We start from the raw sequence: 14,973 nt of genomic DNA, 5'->3' as shown, positions 1-14,973 counted from the left end.
AAAGGAAGAGCATGAAGTAGGTGAAGTGTGTTCAGAAACCCAAATATCCATTTTATTTGCCCAAGCCCTCAGCATGTGGGAGTTCCCAGCTCAGAGACTGAACCTGCACCACAGCAGCAACCTGAGCCACTGAGGTGACAACGCCAAATTCTTAACCTGCTGCACCACAAGACAATTCCTGGGATATCCATTTTTAAAAGAAAATCAGCAAGGAAGGTAGGTCTATACTGAGTTCTCTGAGGAACCGCCATACTGTTTTTTCCATAGTGGTTGTACCAATTTGTATTCCCACCAACAGTGTAGGAGGGTTCCCTTTTCTCCACACCCTTTCCAGCATTTGTATTTGCAGACTTATTAATGATGGCCATTCTGACCAGTGTGAGGTGGTACCTCATTATAGTTTTGATGTGCATTTCTCTAAAATTAGTGATGTTGAGCATTTTTTGATGTGTCTGCTGGCCATCTGTATGTCTTCTTTGGAAAAATGTCTATTTAGGTCTTCTGCCCATTTTTTGATTGGGTTGTATGATTTTTTGGTTGTTGAGTTCTTTGTATGAAAAAAAAAGCATGTATATATATATATATGTATGATTGGGTCACCTTGCTGTACAGCAGAAGTTGAAGGAACACTGTACATCAACTATAATAAACTTAAAAAAAAAAGAAGAGAAAATCAGCAAGGAAGAAGAGAGACATGTTAGGCATTGTCCTCCATTGTGATTCTCCATTCAGATATTCCTACTCAAAGACTCAGATTCTCCTATAAACCAAATGTCTCCCTATTTTTCTCTTGCCATTTCCTTAACTTAAAATTTTATCTATTGTCTATTAGGGTTGCTAGATTTTGCAAATAAATACATAGAACAGCCGGTTAAGTCTGAATTTCAGATAAAGAACATAATATTTCAGTATAAGTACATCCCATGCAACATTGAGGAACTTCATACTAAAAACAGACTCATCGTGGGAGTTCCCTGGTGGCTCAGTGGGTTAAGGATCTGGCATTGTCACTGCAGCAGCTCAGGTCATGTCTATGGTGTGATTTCAACCCCTAGCCCGAGAACCTTCTCGTGCCGTAAGTGTGGCTCCCCTGAAAAAGACTCATTGTTTATCTGGAATTCAAATTTAAATGATGATTCAATTTTTAGTACAAATTTGCTCCAAATATTTCATGGGATATACTTATACTGAAAATTTATTTATCATTTATCTGAAGCTCACACTGAACAAGACCTCCTGATTTTTATCAGGCACCTTGGCACTTACGTAAGATCTTGCATCATTCAAGCCCAGATCAAATCCCATTCCTTCAGCGGATGTTTCCTTAGCTATCTTATTTTGAAAGAATTCGAGCGTTTATTGCCTCCCTCCAATCAACAAATATGTACTAAACACCTGTTGTCGTCCAGGAAATGTGTTAGGTGCTAGGGATAAAACAAAGAGTCTGCAGAGGCAGAGGATGGTCTGGAAGGCAGGCAATAATGACGCAGGGGAACAGGTGCCATGGAGAGATATGCATGGGGTGACAAGGGAGATCCCCTAATAAGCCTCCCGGTAGGACATCCCTTTTATCTCCTATCTACTTATCTTGTCCAAGGCCAAACGCTCTTCATATTCCTGGTTACTACCAGACATCAGCACATCTGATTAATCTAAGAAAAGAGGGTCATGAAAGTTTTCTAAGTAACTGTTTAACTTAAGGTTAATTATCGTGTAGTTAAAATAAGTAAAAATGCCCTCATGCATTTGGTAAAAAAAAAATAATAATAGAGAAAACCAAACATGGTGCAGAAGGATGTACTTAAGATGGAGTGTTGTCACGTTATTACAAACCTGAGCACTGACTGCTCCAAAGCCTTAGTGACTTCCAAAAGGTGACCTTATAAGGCTACGTGATGAATGTTAAAAATATCCATTTTTCCATTTGCATGCAGTGAGGATATTTAAAAGAGATTAATGTGGAGGCCCTCCAAACCTCCAATCTCTAAAGAGGGTATTGATTCTTCCCACTTTCTGATGGCTGGGATTTCTAGCAAATACATCACAATTTAAATTTCCACTACCTGGGACACCAGTGGGAACCAGAGAAGAATTTTTTTTTCTTCTTCTCTTTTTTTTTTTTTTTGCCAGGGAAGGAAATGAAGAATTGACAATACTCATGAGGACATCTTCGTCTCCAGGAAATCATTCCATCCACAGACACCAGAGGCTGCTGTGGTCTCTGGGCTCAGTGTGAATGTCCCACTTCGTTTTATGCAGTAAATCAGGGGAAAGCTCATCCAGTATGAGCTTTACTAATAAATTAAGGTGTTTAAAAAAAAAGAAAAATTTGGGGGAAGAGCTGTTTGTCCCTAAATGGCTTACTGATACCAAAACTCAGACTTCATTCACTGTGAAATACAAGCAATGGTCTCTCACTTTTAGAATCAGAAAATCGTGCAGAAAAGGGAAGGCGCCATAGCCAATGCTGTTTGGTATTTACATAAATCATGCTCCAAAATCTCAAAAATATTCAAAACCGTCTTACTCTGGATAAATTTTCCAACATATAAATAATATGAACTTCATACATAATTGATAATACAGAGTATGACATTTAGAAAAAAAAATGTCAGCAGAGGCATCTAGAGTGAACATGTCACAAAAGCCTATGTTTATAATAATAAAAGATAAGTATATTGGAGGGAATAATAGAGGCTCAGAGGTTGAAAGAACTTTAAAGGTTATCTCGCTGACTCGCCCCGAGTTTTAATGTACCCACCAGTATCTTCTCCCAAGCCTAGGCAGTTCGGGCTTAAGTAGAAGGATGGTACAGTTTCACCCAGGACTTTGATGCCAATGTTTCCACTCAAAACTCATCACTGAGATCCCCTTACTGAGAAAGAGTGAGAAAGTAGGACCAAGACTGGAAAGGGACTTTGAAGGTACCTATTTCCACAACATGTATGTCTCTTTTTTTTTTCTTTTTTTAAAATGATTTTTTTTCCACTATAGCTGGTTTACAGTGTTCTGTTAATTTTCTGCTGTACAGCAAAGTGACCCCGTCACACACACATAGACACATTCTTTTTCTCCCATTATCATGCTTCATCACAGGAAGAGGGAGGGAGTGGGATGGGCTGGAAATCTGGGGTTAATGGACTGGGAATCTGAGGTTAATAGATGCAAAGTGCTGCATTTGGAGTGGAAAAGCAATGAGATCCTGCTGTGTAACACCGGGAACACGTATCTCTTTTTGTCTCTCTTTCAGCTTCCACCCACTCTGTCTTCCAACCCCTAGAAAGAGAACTTGGGCCCTTGGAGATGCAGGACTTCATGAGCTGAGGACCATGGATGGGAAATTGATATGAAAGGAGAGAGAGGGCAAGAACTGGCATTAGGGTCAGTGGGAACAGCTCTGAAGGAGGACAGCAAGTGTCCTTACCTTGATATGCAACTGGGGGGAAAAAAGCTGTGTGATCGGGGACTATTTAATTGTGGCAAAACACGCATAACATAAAATTTACCATCTTAACCCCTGTCAGTTAATAATAGTTCGTCCCTGTGATTCACACATCACTCTTAAGTGAGCTGCATTAAGGTGTCCGTCTTTGGACAGCTGACAAACGGCAAGCCCTCTACACCAGCAGCCAGAAAAGACACCCCCCAAATTCTGCCACTAAAGGCATATTCCATGAGGAGCTGAGTTCTGTCACAGATTTACCTTTAGTATCTAAAGTCCATTTAGAAGCAAGGGATATCTCTATCTCTATTTTTTTTTAATTTCCCCAATACATTATTTTCTTTCCACTGTACAACATGGTGACCCAGTTACACATACATGTATATAGTGTTTTTTCTCACAGTATCATGCTCCACCATAAGTGACTAGACACAGTTCCCAGTGCTCCCCAGCAGGATCTCATTGCTAACCTCTCTCTCTTTCTAGATCTAAATACCTAGCCAGCAGTAGTAAAGAATTAACCTCAGTGGGAAGATCTACCTCAGGTTGTAAAGACCAAATATGTTTCAACATGAGCTAAAGGATAGAAACTGGGGCAGTTTGGAATAAAAGTGTAAGCTGGGACATGGGCACAGTCATTAATACCAGGACACTTGATGAAAATGAATAAATGATTTAGCCAGTCCCGAGTCATGCCAGGCAGGGCTGGAGGGAAGCAGCAGCATGAATCAGGACAGATGTGGCTTTAACACCCTTCACCCCTCCCCCGCCAGCGAAAGCATGCTCTCTACCATCTTCTCCCCATTATCCCTTGACTCGAATCTCTCTTTCCCCCCTTTTAGGTGCAACTGCCAGAAATATAATATAATATCATTATAAGTAAGTGTACCATGATATATATGTGTGTGTGTGCAGAAACACAATATAAAATCAGTCCTTTACACCTTAACAGGGATTGTATTCTATGCAGTGGGGTCTGGATTACTCCTAAGTTAAGCCTTACCTTCTATGAGTAGGCACCACAGTGAACAGAGTCCCTGGAAACAACCGGAGAGGTAATTAAATGGTCACGTGATGCTGGATAAGGTAACTAATAGGTAGACCACAGTAGGCTAGGTAAGTTCAGAATCAGAAACCCAGGCAAGTCCGAAGCTCTGCTGAGAAATAATTCTGACCTGGTTGGAACTTGTAGCAGACATCAATCACTGACTGCAGCCTTAGTTGTGTTTTCTGGGGTTTGGTCTGTTTGTGGTTGTTGGTTTGTCTGCCATCTCGATGGTCGCTGTGGGAGAGGGGATAGGAGGGTGCACTTTTCACGCTCCATGATGAACACAGACAGGGATGACCAGGATTCTGAATCCTAGTCCCAACCCGTTATTATAGTATCTACAGCCACCTCCCAACGGACCTTCGGGGAGTCACGCACACAAAACACAAGGACACACAGAATTACATTGCATGACTTTAATGCTTTGTTCCACAACACTTAAGCTAAAATAACTCAGGGTACCACCTCAGCCCTGTTCCTGCATGCACCTATTTTTAATGGTTGTTCTCTTATCACTTTAAAAATCCATAGAAGGATGAGCCCAAGGAGGAAGCATGCCAAAGGAAGGAGCAAATGTAACCCTAAGACCAGCTTTAAGAAAACAAGGCAAAAGCCAAGAGCCATAGACAAAAATTGGTCCAGACTGTCTATTCTGCCTTCCTGTTTCCACGGCCATCACCCTGCTTCCAACATAGCGGTGCAACCCTGCTACCACTTCCTACGTCGTAGAACCCCCCCCCCCCAAAGCGGCCAACTGCTTGGAAATAAGATGGAATTCTTACATTAAAAACAAACAAAAAACCAATGTCTCAAAAATTATTTTGCCACGCATGCAACAAAATTCAAAATATTCTCCTCAACAATTAGCCAAAGTTAACATAATCCTCAGCAAAACAGGTGGAATAAATTATAGTTAATATCTCAACATTTACTGGGGCTGCAGCAACTTTCCAGACAGTCCCAAATTCCAGAGTAATATTCCTCAAGATGTAGCAGAGCCTTTTTTTGGAGTTCTTACCACATCCGAGAAGTTCTGCTATTCCTATCAGGCCCTTGGGAACAGGGAAGGACATGCAGAAGGGTGGTTTTCAAATCAATGACATTGCCCGTTTGTGGAAATAAGATATGCCAAAGGAAAATCAAGCTCATATGTGAGTCAACTGTGGTCCTCACATCTCTTTATGGGAATAGACCTCCATTGATTTTGTTTTGAAAAATGTACATTTTACCAGACATCAAGAATGTTTTTAAACAAGACTTTCTCACACAGTATCAGCAGCTTCAGTCACTCTGCAATTAGATTCGATTCACATGTCCCAAATGCCAGAAGGGTTGGCAAAAGTGACAACAGTTAATACCGTTAATGCCTAAAAATTAACATGTTTGCTCCCCATAGCATTAAACTGCATACTGTATTCCTCTTTACTTCTCTAATGTCTTCTTAGGAACCTTGAGGATTATGGTTTTATTGTGGTCGGTCATATACATCAACTTTTTAAAAGACAAGTTTACTGGTAGATTACTCAGGATGAAGATAGAACAATCAACTCATAATACAAATGAGAAGTTTCCATTTCCTATCCCTCTTTCTTGTCAACTGCGTGGTTGAAAACTTCCTGGAAGAGATCATCTCTGAAGATGATAGAAGGGGAGTTTGAAAAGATGAAACCTAACACTCAAGCTACAGCATAGCAACCTCCCATTCTGTCAAACAAGAAGCATAAAATAAAATAAAATCTAAGTACGATCATGCCTAGAATATTTAGTGGCTTCATGAACATGAAGCAAAATACCATAATAAGAGTGAAAGAAAGTAAACAGCAATAAACTATAGTGTGTGGTTTGAGACGGACCTGTTAGTACAACTCACTACCACATTAGTTTCAGAATAAAGTTTACACATCAATCACTCATTCCCAATTGACTAATTCGTCTACAGAAATAAATTCACCTATAAATATCAATCAATAAAAGAGAAGAACAAGAAGAAGGGAAAACTACATACATATTTAATAATTAATCAACATAAAAGTACCAACCATAGAGTAAGCAATTTTGACTGGCATTCCAATGAGATTAAAATAAGTGTAAATGCCTTCTAAAAATCTGCTTGAAGATAAGAGAGCTGATAAGAAATATAGAGATGCAAGGAGATTAAACAAGGGTTGGGGATCATTTTTCCCCAAAGTTCTTGGACTTCTAGAAGAGACTGTAGAAGGATTAGCTGCACAGCTAACAATTTTTAGGGAGGGAATGCAATGATCAGAGTCCAGCACATAAAAAAGAATCAAGAACTCAAGAAATGAGGAGGGGGAAGAAGAGTAAAATAGAAAAGAATGGCAAAAGAATTTAAAAATAAAAAAAAATTACAGCCATGTTTATTCTTGCTTCATAAAGTACGTTAGAGAGTGTTTTCTCTAAGTATGTTAACTAATACACTAATAAAACCCTTTGGGTCTGGCTCTTTCTCTGAGAGAAGACAAAATACAAATTCAATTCTTTTAACAGATACAGGGCTATTCATATATTTTCTAGTTTTCCTCGACTTAGTTCTGATAAGTAATGTTCTTTAAGTAATATGACCATTTCCTCTAAGTTGTCTAGTTTATTGGTGTAATTTTTTCATAATTTTATTACTATCCCTTTACTGTCTGTGTGGTCAGTAGTCATATGGCCTCCTTCATTCCCGATGTCTATCATTGCGTTTTGTTTTATTTGACCAGACATACTACCTGTTTATCCACTTCACTAATCTCTTCAAAGAACCAATTTAGTCTTCTCTATTGCTTTATTATCTTCCATAAATATCTTGTTATTATTTAGAGTATTTCTTCCTTTTTTTCTTCTTAAGATTAAAACTTGGTTCTTTTATTTTAAACTTTTCTTCTTTAATAAAAGCATTTGCAGCTATTAACTTTTCACTGCTTTTGCTGCATTCTACCTTTTGGTATTGTGTATTTTCTTTTTCTTTCTTTTTTTTTTGTCTTTTTGCCATTTCTTGGGCCGCTCCCTCGGCATATGGAGGTTCCCAGGCTAGGGGTCTAATCGGAGCTGTAGTCTCCGGCCTACGCCAGAGCCACAGCAACGCAGGATCCAAGCCGCGTCTACAACCTACACTACAGCTCAGGGCAACGCCGGATCGTTAACCCACTGAGCAAGCGCAGGGACCGAACCCGCAACCTCATGGTTTCTAGTCGGATTCGTTAACCACTGTGCCACAACGGGAACTCCCATGGTATTGTGTATTTTCAATTGCATAAATTTCAAAATATTTTAAAATACTTCCTATAGTTTTATCTTTGCTCTAGGGATTATCTAGTTTTTTATTCCAAATCTATAATATTTTTATAGCTGTCTTATTGGTATTTATTTACAGTTAATTCTCTTATGGTTAGAGAACATACTATAGAAGATTTTTATCTTCTTAAATTAATATACAAATTTTTATCCTATTGTGTGATCTTAGTGAATGTTCCATGTGCACTAGAAAAAAAATGTATATTCTCTTCCTATTAGGAATACTATTCTAAAAATGCCTATTAACTGAATGTGGTTCATAATATAGTTCAAATCTTCTACATCTTTACTTAATTTTTGGCTATATATTCTATCAATTACTAAAAGAGATGTTAAAAATTTCCAAGTATGATTCTGGATTTCTTCCTTTAGTTCTTATATTTTGAAATTCTGTTATTAGGTACAGACACATTCAGGATTGTCTCATCTCCAAAATGAATAGAATCTCCACCATTATGAGATATTTCTTTTATTGATAGTATTGCTCCTTTCCTTTAGTTTTTTGTTTGTTTTCTGTTTTGTTTTGGGGTTTTTTTGTTTTTGTTTTTGTGGGGTTTTTTTGCTTTTTAGGGCTGCAGGTGCAGCATATGGAAGTTCCTAGGCTAAGGGTCAAATTGGAGCTGCAGCTGCTGGCCACAACCACAGCCACAGCCACAGCCACAGCCACAGCAATGCAGAGCTGAGCCTGCAACCTATATGCTGCTGGTGTGGCCCTAAAAAGCAAAAAAAAAAAAAGTGAAACAAGCAAAATATCCATAGATAAAACAGAAGAAAATTCTTGACCAAAAAAAAAAAAAAAGAATAATTGCATCTAGACATGATGAGTATGTAGAGTGCTAACATATATCAACAAAAATGTGACCAACACAGAGACAGGTTCTAATTATTAGAGAAATGCAAGTCAAAACCACAATGCAATATCAACTCATTGGTTTGGCTATTATCAAAAAGACAAGGAATAACAAATATTAGCAAGATGTGGAGAAAAGGAAACCCTTATGCATTATCATCAGAAATGTACATTGGTGCAGCCACTATGAAAATAATATGGAAATTCCTTCAAAAATTAAAAATAGAACTACTATACAACCCAGCTATCTCACTCCTGGTATTTATACAAAGAATACCAAAACACTAATTTGAAAAGATATATACACCCCTATGTTCAGTGCAACATTATTTATAATAGCTAATATATAGAAACAACATTAGTGCCCATCAATAGATGAATAGATAAAGAAATTACGACAAACGCACATGCACACACATTGGAATAGTACTCAGCCATAAAAAAAGAAATCTTGCCATTTACTACAACATGGATGGAACTTGAAGGACTGTGTTAAGTGAAATAAGTCAGATGGAGAAAGACAAATACTGAATGATTTCATTCATATGTGAAATATGAAAAAGCTAATAAAAAATAAAATAGCAAAATAAATGAAAAAACAACTAAACAAAAACCAAACAAACAGATATAGAGAACAGAGTAGTGGTTACCAGAGGGGCATGGGCAGAGAAGAAGATGAAATGGGGAAACGGGATCAACTGTATGATGATGGAGGGAAAACACATTTTTAGGGCAAGTATGCTGTAGGGTATATAGAAGTAGAAATATAATGTTATACACACGAAACTTACATAATGTTATAAAATAATGGTACTGCAATAAAAACTTTTTTTAAAAAGGGGGGAGTTCCTGTAGTGGCACAGCAAAATGAATCTGACTAGGAACCATGAGGTTGCAGGTTCGATTCCTGTCCTTGCTCAGTGGGTTAAGGATCCAGTGTTTCCGTGAGCTGTGGTGTAGTTTGCGACGTGGCCCAGATCCCACGTTTCTGTGGCTGTGGTGTAGGCTGACAGCTGTAGCTCCAGTTAGACGCCTAGCCTGGGAAATTCCATATGCTGTGAGTGCAGCCCTAAAAAGACAAAAACAAAAAACAAAAACAAAAACAGACCCAAAAAAACCCACCTTTTTTTAAAAAAAGAATATTTTACCTGGTCAATTTATTCTTCCAATAGGCAGGCAAAAATATATTCATTCTCAAGCAGAAAAGAACAGGTGATGAGCCTTTCTGGAAAAAATTAATCAGTGAGATAGACACAGTCAAAATAAATCCAAATGCAAAAAATCATAGGGGAGAACTCAAAAAATAAGTCATCTGTTATAGAGAACAGACTTGTGGTTGCCAAGGGGGAGCAGGGAGATTGGGGTTAGTAGATGCAAATTATCACATTTAGAATGGATAAGCAATGAGGTCCTACCATATGCACAGCACAGAGAACTATATCTGATCTCTTGGGATAGACCATGTTGGAAAATAAGACAAGAAAAAGAATGTGTGTGTGTGTGTGTGTGTGTGTATGACTGAGTCAATCCACTGTACAATAGAAGTTGATGCAACATTGTCAATCAACTATACTTTAATACATAAATAAATATAAAAATAAAATAAGTCATCGTGATGAGTTAAAATTGGCCACAATACCCAATGAAAGATGAAGGGTTTTTCCTCCACCTCTACCTGGAATCTGCAGTAGAAATGGTGCTGTGCCAGTTCCAGACCTAGACATTAAGGGAACTGAGATGCTCTCTCTCTGAGCCCAAGCCCCATGCTGCCAGATGCTACAGCCACATGGAGCAAAAACGTGTCATTGCTCGAGCCAACAGTCAGCATCAACTGCCAGCATGTGAATGCCCAGGTATTCCGGTCAACCCACAGATTCGTGGGAGTTAACATTATAATTATTATTTTCAGTCACTAAGCTTCGGGATACTTTGTTACACAGCCTTAAAAACAAAAACACTAACATAGAAAAATTGATAGTAAGCACTAAATCCATTTTAAAAGACAAAACATCCACGAAACTCAGAGTCGTGAAGCAGAGTATAAATATTATAATAATTGCAATGAGAAAAAAAATACTATGACTTGTCGGGGCTCCCCCTTTAGGTATAAACCAATGTCCTTAAAATGGCCTATAGGGCTCTGCTTGGTCAGCCTTTCCTTCTTGTAAATGTCCATGGCCTTCCGTTATTTTCCTCTTGGCTCACTCCATTCCAGCCCTGTTGGCCTCTTCACTGGTCCTAGAACTGCCAGGCATGGCTTGGGGTGGGGCGAGGAGTTAACCTCGCTTTCCTGTGCCTACAATGGGCACCCCAGATATCTGAATCCACTCATCTTTTTTCTGCAATCTTACCTTCATAACCAATTCTTTGAGAGTATAACCTTCTCTCACACTGAAGCCTGTCACTTCTGCTCCTTCTTACCCTTTGTTTTTCTGTCTTTATTTACTAAATTATCATCGTATTTATCTTCTATCTCCCTGTGACCATACTACAAGCTCCACAAGGACAGAAATCTATCCATTTTATTCACTTTCATATCCCAAACACCTAGACCCATTCCTGGCTCATAGTAGGTGCTCAAATATATATTCATTAATGCAGTCAGAACCTGAAGGCAGAGAAAAAAATCTCAGAATGCTGATTTTCCCTATCTTTTTTGCTAGGGGGTTAACACTGCATAAAATTCAATGTGTGTTTTTAAATGCATTCGACATCTTATGCTTTCCACAGTACCCTCTCAATATTTACCTGAAGTCCTTCATTTTATAGTTTTCCGGTAACCTTACAAGCAATAACTTTCATGCATCTAATTTTTACAAGAGTGCGCATATGTGATCCCACTTGTATAAGCCTATCTCTTTCCATGCCAAACTTAGCCTTCCTTCCACGTTTCTGCACAGGGACCCAACCCTCACTCGATATTAACAAAGGTTACTTCCAGCGGATGGTATTTGGACATTTTCCTCACTGCCTTCTTTGAACCTGTTTGCATTAATTGAATTCTTTATAATAAATATGTATCCGTTGTAAAAATTATAAAGTTAAATTTAAAAGATAAATTACTTTCTGCTTAATGAGATATCTCTACACAAATGTCCCCAAAGTAGCTCCTATTCAACACGCTCCCCCCCGCCCCCAAAAAAAAGCTGTCCTCATTTTATTTAGCCCACGCTTGTTGACTTGCGCTTCGCTGAGGATTAGGCCTCTTTACCAAATTGCAACCTGAAATTTAAATCGATTTTGACTCTTTCTGTCTTAACAAGGCAAATCGCTCTCAAGCATTCTCGGTTTCTAATTGTAATGAGGGTCTCAGACCCACATTTTCCTTTCCCAGTCCCATTGCTGTGATCAAAAACCCGGTGCAGAATTGGCACAACAGTGTAAATCAACTATACTTTAATTTTAAAAATACCCCAGGAGTTCCCGTCCTGGTGCAGTGGTTAACGAATCCGACTAGGAACCATGAGGTTGCGGGTTCGGTCCCTGCCCTTGCTCAGTGGGTTAACGATCCGGCGTTGCCGTGAGCTGTGGTGTAGGTTGCAGACGCGGCTGGGATCCTGCGTTGCTGTGGCTCTGGCGTAGGCTGGTGGCTACAGCTCCAATTCGACCCCTAGCCTGGGAACCTCCATATGCCATGGGAGCGCCCCAAGAAATAGCAAAAAAAAAAAAAACAAACCCAAAAAATTAAAATTAAAAAAAAAAATCAGAGCTTTAAATGACAAAATAAATAAATAACTAAATAATTTTTAAAAACCAACCCTGGGCAGGAAGGCATCCAAATTCCTTCACTCAACACCCAAATATCTGATCATTTGTCCTTGACCAATTTTCCCACCTCAGGCACTGTCTCTTCCCAACCTCCTGAATTCCTAAAAACTCAGACAATTACAGTTAGGTTTTCCTGTACTTTATTCATTCCATTTTCTTCTCTCCCCCCCCCCCCTTTTTTTTTTCTTTAGGGCTACACCTGTGGCATATGGAGGTTCCCAGGCTAGGGGTCCAATCTGAGCTACAGCTGCCAGCCTATACCACAGCAACACCAGATCCGAGCTGCGTCTGCAACGTACACCACAGCTCAAGGCAACGTCGGATCCTTAACCCACTGAGCAAGGCCATGGATCGAACCCTCAACCTCATTGTTCCTAGTCAGATTCATTTCTACTGCGCCACGATGGGAACTCCACTCTCTTTGAATTTAGTAAAGTTTCCTTCAAGAAGCCAAAGGTGTTTCAGAGTGGAGAAGGAAACAGGGAAGGTTATCTGTCTGTCTGGGGTTTATTTGTCTAAGTTTCCCCTCAGTCTAGAAGTTTGAAAGGAGCTAGAGTTCCACGAAGATGGCAAGGAGGTGGGGAGGCTATGATGTGAAAATCTGAGAAATAAGACAAGACCAGTGGGCACGTTCCAGTGTTGCTTCATCTGCTGAAGCGGCTACCCCTGGCTCTTGAAGAAGTCTATTGCCAGGTGCTACTCTTCTAGTTTTGGCGGATGGAAAGACTGTTACTTGAACTTTGTTCTTAAAAACACCACTGAACACAGGCAGCCTGACACAATCGACATGTAATTGATGCCCAGTGGCCAAGCCCTTGCTCCCCTCTGAAATCCAGCCATGCATGAAGCCTCCTCCCGGGCCTCTCTCAGACTCAAGAGGCCAGGCGGTGGTGGACCAGGCCAGCTCCTTGAGGGCCAGGAGACGTAATAGGACGGGCATCCAGGCACTTGCGGAGAGTCACCAGAAGCCAAAGTGAAACCATGCTCAAGGACTTTCGAGGTTGGGGCTGGCAATAAACCTGAGGTCAAAGCGGGGTCGGGGAGGGTTGCTGAGCCAGGACAGTAAATCCCGATTACGTAGCAACCCTGAGAGGCGAGGCAGGGAGGAAAGGTACTTGTACCATCAGGACAGAGGAAACTTCCTATGGGCGTCAGCCTTATCCCCAGGACAGTGATTTTCACACCCTGATAGGGAGCAAAAGTCCAGTGGAATGTCTACAGGAAGAGAACAGTCTTTGTTCTTCTCTTTTTTCTTTGTTTCTTTCTTTCTTTCTCCCTTTCTTTCTTTCTTTTTTATTTATTTATTTTTTCTGCTGTTCAGCATGGGGACCAAGCTACACATACGTATATACATCCTTCTTCCTCTGACGGTTGTGTTGCGATGTACGTATCTAGACATGGTTCTCAATGCTACACAGCAGGATCTCATTGTAAATCCATTCCAAGAGCAATACTTTTTTTCTTTTTAGGGATGGACCCGAAGCATATGGAAGTTTCCAGGCTAGGGGCTGAATCGGAGGTGCGGCTGCCGGCCTAGGTCACAGCCACAGCGACGCCAGATCTGAGCCACATCTGTGACCTACCCGACAACTTGCGGCAAAGCTGGATCCTTATTCCACTGGATGAAGGCAGGGATCAAACCCACATCCTCACGGACACTGTCAGGTTCTCAACCAACTGAGCCACCCTAGGAACTCTGAGAATGTTCCTTTAGTTAGCACAGATATCTTGCTTGACACCATTCTGGTGACAAACATATAATAATGCGTAAGAGAGAACCACTGTCCAGAAGGAACTCTAGAAGTGGCACCGTGGATTGAATTATGCCCCACAGAGCTCATATGTTGACGTTCTAAGCCCAGTACCTCTGGATGTGGCCTTATCTGCACATACAGTCCCTGCAGATGATCAGCTTAAGATGAGGTCATTAGAATGAGTCCCAATCCAGTATAAGTGTATCTTCGTAGAAAGAGGACATTTGGACACCGATAGACAGGTACACAGGACGAACGCCTTGTGAAGACAAGGAAAGATGTTAAAGCGATGCTTCCACAAGCCAAGGAATGCCAAAGATAGCCGGAAAACCCTGGAACGGGTGCTCCCTCAGAGCCCTCAGAAGAACCAGCCCTACCAAACTCCTTGATCTCAGACGTCTGGCCTCCAGCACTCTGCGTACCAGCTTGTGGCAGTTGTTATGGCAGCAGGAGCAAACCGATGTGGTGGAAACTGACAAGAAATAAGCAAAGAAATAAATATGCAAAGGATCCCCACAAGTAGGAAGGGCTTCCAAGAAGAGGCAAAAGAATGGCATTCAAATGGGGGCGGGAGGACGTTTGTAAACAGGGCCCTCAGAAGAGGCTTATCTGAAGAATTTCACTTCGGAAAGACTAAATGAAGGGAGGGAGCGAAGCATCCTTACATCAAACGGAAAGTGTTCTGGGCAAAGCGCTCCTGAGAGAGGAGTGAGATGCTTTTATCCAAGGAAGGCAAGGAGACCAAGAGGCTGGAGCAGGAACAGGCTGAAGACTGATGGGAAAGATGGATGGGACAGTCCGTGGAGGGCCGTGC

The 14,973-nt window shown here is 40.4% G+C and overlaps 1 protein-coding gene across 4 annotated transcripts in view; it reads right to left on the bottom strand.

Moving 5' to 3' along the window:
• The window catches only part of LOC146398708 (uncharacterized), a 389,742-nt gene that overhangs the window by 212,968 nt on the left and 161,801 nt on the right, over positions 1-14,973 (bottom strand). The window contains exon 1 of one of the 4 annotated variants that reach the window (XR_014819881.1): positions 9,786-9,862. The exons of the other annotated variants lie outside the window; for them this stretch is intronic. The gene's annotated coding sequence lies outside the window, so the exon portion shown is untranslated. Of the gene's footprint in view, positions 1-9,785; positions 9,863-14,973 lie in introns of those variants that run through there. 4 annotated transcript variants of the gene reach the window in all.

Source organism: Sus scrofa, chromosome 11 (genome assembly GCF_054392235.1).
Source record: "Sus scrofa isolate SSC_HxYL_T2T_F1_AM1 chromosome 11, Sscrofa_HxYL_maternal_Yorkshire_Landrace_v2.0, whole genome shotgun sequence".
NCBI lineage: Eukaryota > Metazoa > Chordata > Mammalia > Artiodactyla > Suidae > Sus > Sus scrofa.
Note: the sequence above shows the minus strand (reverse complement) of the source record. Positions and strands in the feature narration are given on the sequence as shown.